Source organism: Micropterus salmoides, unplaced genomic scaffold (genome assembly GCF_014851395.1).
Source record: "Micropterus salmoides isolate LMB-PRFRI ecotype aquatic unplaced genomic scaffold, ASM1485139v1 Ms_hic_scaffold_4, whole genome shotgun sequence".
Classification (NCBI taxonomy): Eukaryota; Metazoa; Chordata; class Actinopteri; order Centrarchiformes; family Centrarchidae; genus Micropterus; species Micropterus salmoides.
The window spans coordinates 33,078,861-33,094,663 of NW_024043372.1; the positions used below are offsets into that span (position 1 = coordinate 33,078,861).

At 39.4% G+C, this 15,803-nt stretch overlaps 1 protein-coding gene across 1 annotated transcript in view; it reads right to left on the reverse strand.

Annotated features, from left to right (window-relative positions):
* Positions 1–5,201, reverse strand: part of frmd4ba (FERM domain containing 4Ba) — a 48,033-nt gene extending 42,832 nt beyond the window's left edge. The window contains exon 1 of the transcript XR_005441342.1: positions 4,978–5,201. The gene's annotated coding sequence lies outside the window, so the exon portion shown is untranslated. The remainder of the gene's footprint in view (positions 1–4,977) is intronic.
* Positions 5,202–15,803: the final 10,602 nt, after the last annotated feature.

Below are 15,803 nucleotides of genomic sequence, written 5' to 3' on the forward strand. Positions count from 1 at the left end.
ATTATACATATCCACACTCCTTTATATTTTTCTATATATTTTATATTCATACTCTTATATTTATATTTTTCTTATCAATGTACTTTCTATTATTGTCATCTTGACCAACTTTTTCACTGTAATCTCTAACCTTAATCTTAGATTTGTGGGATCTGGAAGTAAAAAAAAGTATCACATTGTTGTTGTTTTTTAATGCACTATTCCTATCCAGACAAATGGAGTGAATACTGTTGAGAGAGTTTATGTCATAAGGCTGCATTTTTTAGAGATTAGTATGATTAGAAATGCCAATGTGATTTTGAATGAGTTTTTTTCCATTGGCTCTACATTGAGATGTTACAAGCTTCAATGCATCTTGTTTACAAAATAAAACAACTTCTAATTTCTAAATCCTTTTCTTCCCTAATGGGACATAAGGCTTTGATGATCTGCCACCAGCTGGACCGGTCTTGTGCTACATGCTGGGCCTCGCCCCATGTAAGATGCATCTCATTTATCTTAGCTGTCACAGTTAGCCGACAAGTTGTTTTGGGCCGACCTGGCTTCATTTTACATGATGGAGTCCATCCTAGTGCAACCTTTGGGATTCAGTCCTGGGCTATTCTGAAGACATGCTCTACCCATCAGATCAGTACCATACTGTAAGACTTAGTCTTCTTGTATAGCTGTTCATTTGAGAGCTTCTCTGGCCAGAAGATGTGGCAAATTTTCATGTGTTGTCACTCGCCAGCATTCTGAGCCACACAACAGCACAGGTTGTACGTTGCTGTTGTACAGCAGGATCATTGTTCTTAAACTGTACTGCTTTGACTTCCAGATAGGCTGAAGCCTAGCACGAGCAATGAAAGTCTTCCCAAGCCTAGCTCTGATGTCCTTTTGTGCTGCATTGTCTTTGCTGATCTGAACTTTGACAGGAGTAAGATTACTTCTTGGCTTTGGTTGCTCTGCAATGATTTTGCGACACTTAATTAATTTAAATAAACTACATAGAACGATATTATTAACTATCAAAGCTGAAGATAACTACTACTATTACTGCTATATTAACAGCTTTATTAAAAATCACAAATAAAAATTGCCTTTGAAGAGTGAAGCATAAAACAAAGATCGCTATTTGTTTTCTGTCCAGATTTTCATTAAAACAGTTGTCTTCGTGATGGGTAAATGATGATGTATCATTATCCTACTGTTTCACCTAATTTGTATATCTTATTGTACTGGGATAAACTACGCACTGCTGGAATTGTGATTAATTTCTCACAAATATTCCCCCGGGACAGGGAGCTTTTACTCTGAAGTGCCTGGGTCAATAGCTGCTGATACACATGGCTAAACTATAAATCTATCCTTGTGTCCATTCTTTAAATAATTCATCAGGAGGCGGGTTTGAGCCTTACATTTGGATGGGAATTTGTCCGCATGTGTCTGTCCTTAAACAGATTGGAGCTTGTTTTAATGCAGTCTCTTTCATCTAAATGATATAGAAACCATCTCCCAGAGGAATTACCAACCAGCTGAGAGCCACTCTTCAGGGCTGATGCTAGTGTTTTCTGCTGTGTTCTAAAGGGAAATAAACACACAAACCAACAAACAGTGTTCACTACAGGCACATAAAAGGACCAGATCCCTCAGAATCAAACAAAAGACAACACAAATTTTGTCTCATTAAACTCTTGGCATGTGGTATTTCTTGTAACAAGAATGGTAAATTTTGAAACACACAATGAGGCAATGTTTCACAATGTCCTTATTTTACTCATGAAACTAAGGGCCAGACTCTTTGTTTTACTCAGGATGTCCTGTCTGACGGGACAAAGCAGACATGAAACAAGGAAAAGAGATGTAGCGTCTGTTCACTGCTGAGTTGGTTCACAGCCACTGAGGAACAGATACCTGTTGACAACTTTTGGTGTGAGCCAGTTTTGCGGGGATTTATTTTTAATTTTTAATTTTTTTCTTTACAAAGGGCTCTAAAAGCTTTTGGGGACATTTACAGCCCACACAGGAGCACCAAGACATTTGTGATGCAATGTTTTGGAGTAAATCATTTTACTTAAAATACTCAACAAGCAAGGCAGCCTCTTCACTCAGCTGCCCCCTCTGGACTGGGGATCTGAATTGATTTCCTCTGCTAAGCCTATAGATTACTGCTGACCCACAAACATATTTACTCCAAACACTCCAGTGCCTGACCCTGAATTAGGCCTCTAGCAGCAAGCCTGTTTATATTTTGAATGTTAAAGTGCCAATCCACAACATCCATGTTTTCCAATTCTGACAATAGCTAAGCACTTGTGGTGTTTTTTGCCTTGAACTTAGAGAGTGGTGTACCTAAACACATTTGTGCATGTACTGTATTTAAGCACAAATTGGAGGTGCTTGTACTTTCCTTGAGTATTTCCATTTTATGCAACTTTATACTTCTGCTCCACTATCTCTAGGAGGCAAATATTGTAACTGCACTGCATTTGTCTGTGCTACAGCCGTAAAATGCAACATACACATTTATGCAGCAGTACTGCTTATCCAGAAACATCATATATAGTAGGAAAACACTGACAGGGGCCATTTTTCTGCATCATGAGCACTTTTACTTTTGCTACTTTAAGTACTTTCCTGAAAATACTTACATACTTTTACTTAAGTAAGGTTTTCAAAGAAGGATTTTTACTTGTCGTGGCGTATTTCCACAGTGTGGTATCAGTACTTTTACTTAAGTAAAGGATCTGAATGCTTCTTCCACCACTGCACTTAGATATCATCTGTCAATCAAAGGGAAATGTGACATCTTTTTGCTTGGGTTTTCTGCAAATTAAAGCAAGACTAGCTACAGTATTGAGAGAAGAAATAACATATTTTCCTCTAACAAATGAAAAGTATAACTCACAGCAATAAATACCCTCATTGCTAAAAACCTTTTACTGCTCCAGCCTAATTTGGTCTGGTGTGACCAGTAGCTTGTGGTCGCTTATGTTAGGTATGGCTGTAACGCATACTTCTGATTCAGTTAGCTGGCTTAAATGACTCTTTTCAACTTTAAAAGTAGTTTAGCATTTAGCAGTGGCCGTTGTTCAACAAAAGTTACACAGTCTCACTTTAAAAAGGAGCAATCCACTAATTTTAATAATCAGGTTTTTTTTACTCGTCATGAGGCGTCTTACACAGCCTTCAAATGAGGTAGTTGGCTATGAAGGGAGCCCTCTGCTGCTTTGATTTTTAATGATTCCTTTCTGATCTGTCCTTTGTGAGTCCCCCCAACTTTACAGAAGAACAATACTTAATCGCTGAAGTACCCCTTTAAGATTCAGTATTGTTTTTTATATGTCTGTCAAGAATCTGCTATTCTGAACAAGCTGTGTGTCAGAGATTTTTCTCCCATGAAATACCTACCAGACACCAAAATGTAAAAGCTGTCATGACCTTGATGTGGGTTGTCATTTTTTTATATTCATTATGTATGTGTTAACTGTTACGTACATAAAACCAGCATGTCTAAAATGGATTGATTAAAGTTGCAAGGATTCTCATTCACATTGTCAGCTTTCACATGCCAGACATAGATCAAGAGTTTGTTCTTTCTGAGTGGAGAGAATCTGTCAGAACCAGTCTGGCAGGAACTTGTTTTCTAGCAGAGGTGTTGAATGGTATGAACCTGTAGAACAACAGTATCACATAGCCTAACTAGCAAATGCTTTTATTCAAATCTCCGTGAAGACAGGTTATAATAGAGATGCGTGGGGAAATTGCTGATGACCAATTTTAAACCCAAAATAGCGGCTTTGAGGAGAGGTGGGAACACACCATCGGCTCGGGTCACACTCTCCAGGTTGACTGGATGTGGTGTTTAACTGTGTTTACCCTTTCAAAGACCGCCTTGTATGGATATGGTTGTTCATAGACCCTGATTGGCAAATATCTCCTGTCTGTGCCGAGCCGGGCAGTGGCGTTGGAATATTCTGTGGCGGCTAATAGCTTTATTGAATCGGAAGAGCTGACCCCATTAAACGCAGCTGAACATCCTAGACTAAAGTCAACACAAAGCAGAGCTGCCTTTGCAGTTTGTCGAAAAAGAGACAGCACATGTTGCTCTCATGAGGCACGAATTCAATATTGTCACCTATACAAACCAGTCCTGCACTATTGTTCTGTATCACTCACATGCCTCATGTCACTGGGTTTCCTCATGCAAGGCCTGCTGTGTGTCAAAACAAATGAATGACAACGAACAAGAGCCGCATTTCATTTTATGTGTGATATATGGGCCTATTTCTGTTCTCCTGTTTTTCATGGTCTGGGTTGACACAAGACCCATACAGGATATCATATGCCTGCCTCCCCATTGTTTGTTTTGCCCAGGAAACAGGATATTCACACAGAGAGCAGACCAGCTGACCACAGTGTAAAAAAAAGGAGTGATTTTCTACTTTTAAAACAGTAAGCAGGCTTCAGTCTCTTCTTTCCTCCCATCCTTTCGGTTTAAGGTATCGCAGAAGTGTCCACAAACTGTCCACAAACCATGACCATCTCCAATATAAGTTTCTGTCCAGCAAAGCACTCATGTTTACATGTCAACAGTGGAACACCTAGTTGACGTTAAGTCAGCAGAAGTCAAGTAAAAGTCATGTAAGCTATATGCGAGTTCGCAGGAGGCGTGGGTCCATTTACACTCAAACAGCAAATCAGCGGTGTTTTGAAGTGATGTAGTAAGGAATAAGAACAAAAGACATGTTTCTCTGCAGAAAGAGCATTGATTAGAGCATTTAAAGGCAACAAATAACGCAAACGTTAAACACGTTTTTAAAGGCAAATAAGAGCGTAGTGTGCAAGTTATTGAAAATGCAAGATAACAAAACGAACCGTGCGGCAGCCAGAAAAGCTGTTACAGGTGATCACACAGCCGGGTATCATTTTACGGTTAAACTAAATGTCAAATGAGCTCCAAATGGTTGTATTTGATGAAAATGAAACGTTTCTCACCTTATGTCTTTTGTCTGATCTGATCGCTGCCACTTATTGTCTGTCCTCGGAGCGTCTCAGCTGGCACCGGGTCAGTCAAATAAATCCGCCTCTTTCTTAAAAGCCGAGACTTTCAGAATAAGAGATTTGAATGAAGAGTTGGTTTTGCAGAGTTGATCAGAAATCGGGCTGAAAAGTCCAAGAGGGGAAGCTATTGCCTTTTCGGCATAACAACCTTGTCTCTGACACTAGTCAGTCCCATCCATTCACACTCCCCGCCTCCTCTCCACTACCTTCCACAGATTTAGGACGGGGCAGATGAATTTCCCTCTGTATGACATTCATGGTCAATGGAGGAGCGCACTCTGCTGCGTAAACACACTACTAACAGTGGAAATTAAAGTGTAAAAATTAAAATAATATTCCATTAAAGACTCCACGTTTTTTTTACAGCTAAAATGTTCATTCATCCATTTATGATCCTAAGTTGTGTGTAATAGTATGATATTTATATTGATGCTCTAGGACTTTTTTTTACTGTACACAGTAATATACCACAGTGTTGCACTGCAGCCTATAGTGTGGGTTAATCTTGTCAGACCAATATTTTTTTCGCAATTCAATAAAATGCTCTTTAATTTATTTATACTATGTGTGATGTAAAAGGGGTCTCTCCTAGTGACTAACCCAAAGAGAATTACCACCCGACCCTACTACTCTACAGAGCATTTTATAGTAATGGCTTTGATTTTGGTGCCTTCAACTTTAAATGTGTTCACTCTCATCAGTTTTTTTCCAGCAGCAGCAGGAAGTTGCATTTTCAGCAACAAAAGCTCTGATAAACCCACTGGGCACCAAATGGCAGACATAGTTAGTGTGACTAGCTGGTAAAAAAAAAAGTGGAGCATTTAGCAGCTAAAGAGCCATATTGTCTTGGTACTTGAGTACTTGGTGGAGACCAAAACTGAACAACATGGAGACTTACTATTGGACTTAATTCATCAGTTAACCAGAAACATCTATCTGTCTGATTTTACAAAATATGCCTGTGAATATTATAAAAGAAAGTCAGAATCGTCAATCAATCAGAGTTACAAGAATGGATTTACAGGTTTGTCAGAACATAATATTTATGATTTTGACACATTGTAGATTTTCCAATGACTACACGGTAAGAGGAAGGAAAGAGTGCCACACTGTTGTGGCTTCATGTCAGGCTGAACAATGGAAAAGCCCAGTAATCCAGACACTGCAGCAGCAAGGAAATGGGAGGGATGTAACTGTCCAGTTTATTATAAACCAGTTGAACCAAGTGTCAGGTCAGCTCCAAGGTGACATTTGGCTATCTCAGTTGTGCATTCACAGCGAGCAGGGAAAAAAGGTGAGTCTTCATGTCTAGGCAAAAGCCTGGTGTGTTACTGGAGCAAAATGCTTTTTTCTAAGTTTAAATGAGTCCCCAAAGGGACAGCCCCATCCCCCTCCCCATTTGTGAGGATTTCTGTGAGCATGTGATTAGGCTCACCCCTGTGCCATGTGTGCACCAAGTACCCCCCCCCCCCCCCCCATGCACACCCATTGAGATTAGCCCACTTGCTATTGTTCCGTTGACACTTCATACAAGCTATACTGTCATGATAATACAAAGACAGCATTGCATTACGTGGTGATTTTGAAGAATAAGAAATATGTTTATTGTTCTCTATTTTGAATTGCAAACAGACATGCACAAACAAAATTCCGGGTATGAGCCACACAAGCAAAATTTTTATTTACATCATGTGAAGATGCCAGTACTTTGATAAGATAAAAAATGCAAAATGCATTCATTAAATGAAAACCAGAGATTTGTAGCTCAGGTTAAACAACTAAGTTTACCAGAGAATGCAAACAGTCTAAGTGACTGTCTTGTTTGTGCAGAGGGGGTAAACTATGAATTTTAAGTACAAGGGGATTATGTTGTGCTCATGGAACAGATGTTAACATGGAGAGGTCTACTCTCCTGAGAGCAGCCCCTGACTGACACACTGTCCCACAGTCATTGGCCCATTGTCAGTGTGCATCCTCTCTTCTGAGTCTTTAGTTGCAGATTGCCCCCACCCCCACCAGGAGAGATTAACTCTGCCCCCTTACCATCAGCCTTGACCTTGATGGACTGGTAATGTCATTTTCTTTTGTGCTTTGACAGAAATCAACTCCTGCCAACTTTCATGCTTCCCTTTAAAGCAAATGTTACGCATTCATGAATGGCTATAGAGCCAAACAAAGGATGGATGACAATAAATTGCATCAACAATAAGTGAGCTCTGACCCCTCCATCCCATCTCATCCTCTCATCAGACCTCTAAGCAGGTCAGCTGTTGTGCTGTTGTCCTCGTGCCACCAGTCTTCATTCTTCTTCAAAGCTTGCTCATTTCAGTGTGTCTTTAGTATTTTACAGGTCATGGTGAATGACTGTAGATATGTTACCCTTCCCCCCTATCTTCTTGTAAAAATCACGACCACTTTCTTGAAAAACTGGGTGCAGGAATATGTTGCTATGTAAAACATTTGTGATACAACCCACAATCCATGTGCAGTGACAGTTCTAATCTAAAGCAGTGAGAAATGATGTGTGATTACTGCACAGTACTTGCTTAATTTAAGTCACAGCAAGTTAAAAACAATAGGAAAACATTTTCAAATTTATTTTTTTCCAATTGATTGTTTTTTTTAAATGAGTCTCTGCCAAACAAGTGACCATTCACTAAGCCTTAGCCCGCACATCCTTAGTTTCTGTTGCTACATCTGTCAAGCTTTCTATTCTCATGGGCAGTTTAAAGTAACTATGGGGGCAGCTTTACCACATGGAAATTGACAGTGAGTCTTCGGTTTCACTGAGAAATGAGAACTTTTGTGTGAAACTTTCACATAAAAGTTCTCATTTCTTGCACACAATGGTGGATTTTGCTGGCTGAGGTAACAACTAATGCTAATTATGTTAGGCAAGGTTTTATGAGCTGTAAATACCTAGCATTAGCTATTGGTAACTCCTAAAAACGGTTGAAAAGTCTGTCAACCTGCTCCTTGCCTGTGGAAGAAATGTAGGTTACTAAGCCAGCTAGGACGAAGTAAGCTAGCAGATAGTATAAACAGTAGACAGCAGAATACTGTTAAATCCTTTTCTTACACTTGCTTTTCGTTTTCATTTTTGGTTTTAGTAAGGCATAAAAACCTCAAACCCTCCCTCTGAGCTTTTCAAATGCTGTGTTTTGGGCCCCACATAGCCTCACGCACATTGCTTTGTAAAGACATTCAAAGTTTGATTCATGATTAGTGAATTCAGGCAACATTGGGAGGACTCAAACGCATATAAATGAAGCATGAATGAACATTTACTGAAGGCAATGGTAAGTAACAGACTTACAAGTCAATGGGAAGGCAGTATAAACTATGGAAGCATATCTAGGACTTATTTCAAATTTTAATGTTAACTTGAAAATGAAACTGTAATTCCACAATAACATTATCATTTTCCACATATGTATGTGTTATTAGGTAGAAATGAAAATGCAATGATCCAATTTTCATTTTAATTTTCACATACTTTTGTGGGTATTCTAGGACCATATAAAAATTAAAATAGAAACAGCATTTGACATTTCATTTTAACAGACATGAAAGTGAAATAGCACCCCCAGTCTGTAGGATTAGCATTTCGATTTTACCATGGTCTTTTTATGTCAAAATTAAAATTAAAATGCCATTTTTTAACTTTTTAAAAATGAAAATGAGAACTGCATTTGACATTTCATTTTCAAAGATTTAATCTGCTCTATAGTGGACTTTATTCAAATGCAATAAGTGAAACAGCGCCCCCAGTTTATTGCATTTGGATTTTCATTTACAAGCCGCTTTTCAATGCAAATTAAAATACAATCTTTCAGTCCTCTCATCAAGGCGGGTCTTCAGTTAAGACGTTAGTTACTCTTCAGCTACAAGGCAACTTCACGTTCACATGGTTCAGTAGTTACCATTACAAAACACAAGGCTGTAACTTCACAACCAAATGAAACCTATTGACTGAACAGCTCATGGATGGATCTATATCTACTTCAAACATAGCACCTGTAAGTTTCATCATTTTTATGTTGCTTTTCTGTTGAACTTGGCATTAGCACATTCTGCAGCTGAAGTGGCTAACTTGAATGGGAGTTAAATTATATATGTGCGGCTGTAATAGTCTTTCTAAATGTTATTGACCGAGTAGATCACTCTTATTGTGAAACAAGTCATTTCGCATGGATTGTGACGCTCAAATTTACCCAGTCGACCAATCATACCTGTCTCTATCACCAAATTACATCACCCCTATGGATCTCTAATAACTTCCTGCAACTGAACAAATGATTTCAAACAAATCAAGACAGGGGTTTTAGTCAATGATGAAAAGGCCCATAGAGAGATACTGTGCACCACCTTGCAATCTCTAGCACTAAAGCTAAGTTAAGCCCCTAGCAAAAAATCTTGGCGCAATCTTAGACCATGACTTAAATTTTGAATCTCACATCAACGTCACTAAAAATTAGTTTTTTGAGGCCTCGTTTCCTTGCCACAGGAAAAATGCAGCTAATTGCGAATGCAATATTGCTAAGACATTAGCTAGGCTGTCCATACATAAGCACATTAACATACTTTGAACATTAACAGTTAAATACCCCACTTATCTTTATTTTTCATCATGAGAAAGGGATAACATTTACCTGTCCACTCCCCTGCATGTCTTGTGCTGTACCTAGCCAAATTCACAGTGGCTTTACACTCAAGTCAACCACATCTTTTACGCTCTTTGATAATTAGGCCACACAAAATTTGAATCAGTGTGCGTTTCCATCACTGTGTTATGCCAGTTTAAAATGCACTCCCCTAATCAGCAGTGGGATCAAAAGGTAAGTTTGTCAGGGTGACTTCTGACAGCTGCTTATATGCAATGCAAAAGATGAAAATGAACACACAACGTTCTTAGGCTTTCAATGTAGGTATTGAAACTGAAATAACTGAGGATAGCCACTGTGCCGTGTCTTTAATGCCTCGAAACTTTGAACCTTTTCGGCACAATCAGGAGGAAGCCTCAAAACGTTAAGAGGCTTTGTCTGCCCATCATCACTTTATGGGCCGAGAGTGCATTACCACGAAGTAGACAAAAACAGTCTAACCATGAATAGCAGGAGACAAGGAGTATTTGAGCAGCAGAGTTGATGAGTTGATTAGGATCAGATGAGGAGGAGAGTCAGGTGCCAGAGAATAGTGTGCCACTCCCAGTTGCAGACGTACATACAGTGCACACACAGAGACACCAGGAAAGGGGAACAAATGGGAAACATAGAAAAACCTCAGAAGTCACTGGTGAACTGTGACACACTTATTCCTATGTTTCATGGCTCAACCCTGGAAATTATCAAGATCTATAGACTCTGCTCCTTTTCACTACAAGTATTGTGTTAATAAGTCCTTCTTTAACTTAGGTACCTGACTCTGTATGCTGTGTCCTGCATTTGGATCTAACTACAGTCTTGTCCTAATAGTGCATGACTTGTTTCAGCCTTGGCTAAAACATGGCCATTGTCTTGAATGTTATAGTTCCATTGAATTTACTTATGGTAATATATTTCCATAATATCTATCTGTTCTAATCTGTGTTTGGCAGACTGAAATTACTGGATGAGATTTGTAAAATGTCTGTTGAACTGGTCACGCGTGTCACGCCTTATGTCTTGACTCCTCTCTCTCTCTTGGTGTAATTACGTTATTGTGCAGTCAGAACCAAAGGGCAGACTGCATGGGATGTATAGCTGAGAGAGCAGTACTGAGAAAGTCCCGTGACTTTGACTTTTCGTTTCGGCTGCTTGTCTCAAAATGTATTGTGATCACACTGTGAAAGAATCAAAACCTTTCGAGTGTTTTTTAGGAGCAGACAGTTGGAAAGACATGAAACATTATCAGGAAGCTGAGTAAGGGCACAAAAAGTGAAACCAACAAGAAGGCTCTGCAGATCTGACTAAGTAAGATGCCGTACTCAAACCTTTCTCAGCCTTATTCACACCTTTGCATTGGAGATATTTGCTTTTCTTTTTTGCTTTCCTTGTTTTAAGTATTTTATGTCTATTAACACGTTTCCCGGTATTCTTTTCAGATATTATTTTAGTATTTCACCAGATGCATTTCATTGATTTATTTTATATGTTACATGTGCCACTATATTTCTATGCTCCACATAACCTCTATTTAACTCACCAGGATATTGAGGCCACTTGCCAGCTGTGAGTGAAACTACATTTACAAGTTGTTAGAGTACCACCATGTGGAGTAAATGTGTTGTGCAGTCTGCTGAGAGAGGAGAGCTTCAGACAGCTCCTATTTATTTTTCTGACTTTTCTCTAATCTCTTCTTCTTTCTTGGGAAAAAACGAGTTTTACCCTGTCAGGCTTAAATCATTCTTATGAATATTGTGAAGACAGTGTGCGTGGGGAAGAAGCACTTTTCGATGAATTGCTGGAAACTTACAGAAATAAAACTTGTGCAGACTGGGTCAGAAGGTGACATTACTTCACATTAAGGGGTAACAAGCAAAAAAAGTTAGGAACAGCTGTCTTGTGTATTTATTTACTGTGACAAATATTTCAAGTCTAGACTGACAAAGCTTTTGTTCCATATCCTAAAAGGAGACAAACAACAATATTTGCTGAAAATCATTGCAGTTGTGAAATCAGAATCACAGCTACTTCATATTATAATGAAATCAATGAAAGAAAGTGACACTTACAATGGTTTGGCTTGTCATTTGTGTTTGGCGACCTCTGGCGAACATTTTCAGCTATAGCAAAAACTGAAAAAGCCACCTAAGAAAAGTCACAGGGATTGTGTTGCTGAACACCTCCAAAAGTTGAACCCAAAACTATCAGCGACTGTGTCCTTTTTAACAGCACATACTCACAAACATAAATTTTCTCTGGAATTTCTGGAGCAGCCAAATTGCCACACGCAGCCTTCATCTTGGTCACCCGCTTCAACCTGAACTCTGCAGACATGCCCTTCAGCTGCCTGATAGTCTACCCCTGTAAGCTCTAAGGTCCTGCAGACTGGTTGACCCTGAACCCCAACCATTCAGGCAGCTGAGATAAAATCTTCCCTGGGGGAATGAACGAGAGACAACAAAAAAATAACTGTATCATGGTTCATGATTGGTGTTTGTGTGTATGTGTGTGTACATCCTATGCTATATATGCTCTCGATAATGGTTATAACAGTTTTGACTTGTTTCAATACGCAGGCCCTAAAGTCATGTTCAACCATCAGTTGAACCCTACACTATAGAATTGAGTGCAAGTACGTAGCTGGAAACATGCAGCTAACCCACACAGAATTACATTAACTATTTCATGTTCATTTGAAAGACAACAGGAACAGCAGAAATTTTCTCCCTCAATGAAACAAGAAGGACAATTAAACAGTCTCATATGAATTATAATTAAACCTTAAACTAAACTGTCAACTTAGCTTGATTTATATGTAGCACTAAAACACAACAATTTGACTCAAAATACTTTACAGTGCACAGAGAAATAGAAAAGGAACGCACAACGCAGAGGAAAAGGGAAAATCAAAAAAAAAGAGACAACAAACTGCTACAGAGAGACAATAATTGTTTTTAAGTTGACACATCAAAAGAGTGAGAAAAAAGACAAGCAGAAATATCCAGTTTTGAGATATGCCCTGTCGCCATAGGAGTCTTCGTGCAGGGAGCCAGTGGAGGAAGGTTTGGATGAGTAATATGGTCCTCTTTTTTGAGCCTTGTTGTTGCATTCTGAAAAATAAAAAGAGTTCCAGTAATCAAGGTGGATGGAAAAAGGCTTGGATTACTTTCACCAGGCGAGAGACAGAATTGTGGGAAATACTGGGAAACATGCTCATTTGCTGTCCAAGAATGAGATTAGTGGATTTATACAACTACGTCTTTGTGAAAAGTACTGAGCTGGAGCCAGGAGGCAGTTAGCCTATATACACAACGCGTTCTCATCTCAGTGCGTCATAACTGACGCTTTCAGACAACGAGACAAAGCGTAATTATTTGACTCTGAAGGTACCCTCCAGCATCCATATGAAACACCACAGTTTGCTACATCGCAGCAACACAAAGGAGGCTAACCCTACCTGCTAGCACATCGGCCATACATGCAGTCGACATGCATAAATTCAGTGACTTAGGTTTAGGTACTAACATTTCTGATGATTATGGTATGGGTAGGGGGCTTTGGGGGCTGTCAACACCTTTATCATGAACTTCCGGCCTGTACGAGATGCCCCAGAGCGTCTAATACAGACGCATCCGGGAACATCTGCCACAGACCCTAAATGATACCTTTAGCGTCGAATAACTACGCTTTGTCACTTTTTCTGAAAGCGTCTGTACTGGACGCCCTGAGATGAGAACGGGCTTGTATACAGTAGCTTAACATACTAGACTAGAAGTAGGGGAAAACACTTAGCACGACTATCTCCAAAGTTCAGAAACACGCCTACCTTTGTTGACTAATTATTCCATGATACCTCATTTGTTTAATTAAACCAAAATGTTGAAATGACAATTTGGAGTTTTAAGGGGGTCACGTGCGGAAACTTTTTCCAGGTTATGGAGTTAATTTTGTCCATTCATAAAGATGCAAATGTTACGTGGTAGTTCTTGTTCTCTTGAACTTTTTTTTTTTAAGTGAGAGCATTAATTCATAGACCTCGATGGTGACATGCATTGCATGCGCATCCTCATTGTATCTTTTCTAGGACAGTCCGTTGTGGATTTACCATAAAAAAACTCTTTGCAGTTTTTAAATTGTAAAAAAATATGTAAGAAAACAGATATACATTTTACTGACATTTCAAGTTTGTGTTAAATTAGTTGTATTTTCAACCTTGTTTAGAGTTTTTACTAAAGGGTTTTTAAAGGGGTAATATGTATTTCTCAGCAGCCACTAGTGGTGCAGTTTTTAGATTGCAGCCAGGTGTGTGCTTGTACGCTCAAACTCATGACTGAGTATTATCTAAAACATAACCACTTTCATTACAGACACCACAATAAACGCAGAAACACCGGCAAGCCCGCTGTGGCTTTTCACAGACACAGGCTCTGTGTCTACCAGTTCCCGGCTCAGGGGCAGATCAAATCTGTCTCTGACCACAGTCATGGAGAAAACTTCTGACTTGACAGTTGTCCAGAAGACACTCATTCCTCCACAAGGAGAGTAAGCTACAGAGGTAATGCTGGAAGTTCTGGCTGTTCGCAGAGTGCTGTATCAAAGCATATTCATGGAAAGTTGACTGGAATGTTAAAGTGTGGTGGAAAACGTGCACAAGTAACAGGGATGACCTCAGCCTTGAGAGGACTGTCAAGCAAAGTCTATTCAAGAACTTTAGGGAGCTTCACAAGGAGTGGACTGAGGCTGGAGAGGCACAGAATCCCAGTTCCCGGTCAAGAGAAAAATGAGGGACACCAGACGAAAAATACAGAAGAGCTGATAGCTGCTATCAAAGCAACCTGAACTTCCAAGCACCTCAGCAGTGCTATGTGCTGTTTGCCTCCATGCCATGCCACCATAATGCAGTAATTTGTGCAAAAGGACACCCGAGTAAGTACTGAGTGTTTGGCCTTTTTCTCTTTCAGTGTAACCCCTCGCACAAAGCCAGCTCCATAAAGATATGGTTTTCCCAGTTTGGTGTGGAGGAAAGTGGCTGGCCCGCACAGTGCCCTGACCCCAACCCTATCCAACACCTTTGGGATAACTAGAACTAGAACGGAGATTGCGAGCCAGGCCCTCTCGTCCAACATCAGTGTCTGAATTCACATATGCTTTTCTGGATTAATGGGAAAGAGTTCCCAAAGACAAACTCCAAAATGAAAAATGAACTTTTTCACCATATTGTAATTTTTTTGAGATGCATCTGAATATGGCCAGAACCAGCACCTGGAATTATGACAGTCCCATAAACTGTTGCAGGTGCTCACAGAGTGTAATTATTGATGTCACAGTTTACGAGACACTCATGACTTATAATAGTATTGCCAATAGACAAGAGTTGTTGTTGAGATGTTGTGTTTCTGTGTAATGTTACCAATGGGAACATTTAGGTGGAGAACAAAATCGGAACAGGTATAGAACCTTGCAGGACCTCACAGCAGGCTGGGGCTGAGGATGAAGAGGACAGTGGAGGATCTGTTAGATAACTACAAAAGAAAAATTCTACTTGAACATTTTTTTGGTGATAAAGCCTGTCATTAGGGACAGAGGACACTGGAGTCACTTATGACTTACAACACGGATACATGTTTTCTCGCTTTTATCATGTGTTTTTATGTGTTTCATTGTCTTTACACTTGTTAAAGCATTTGTTTTGAAAAGTGCTCTACAAATAAAGATATTATTATTATTATAAACATGGAGGCTAACATTGATGGGTTAAATAATTAAAAGAAAGCATTATCTGTACTATTCTCCATTGGATCCTGTGAATAACTGATTATCCTGGGTAGAGAACACAATGTTGCTTTGAATAGCCCTTTTGTGTGTAACTAGCCTTAAGTCGTATCTTTGCACATCAACCACCAAAATTAATTTGCATGCTCCACCCAGTCATGAAGCAGAGAGACACAGGGGGAGTCTCTTCCAGTGAGTCCTGTATAAAGTAAAACACATCTGACAATTTGATGTGCTAAATTAGGAGTTTTTGCACTGTGTGTGAAAGGTTTTGCTGGTAATTAGAAGTGAGGACAAGTATCCCAAAACAAACACAATTTTTTTTCCATTGAAGAAACACAATCA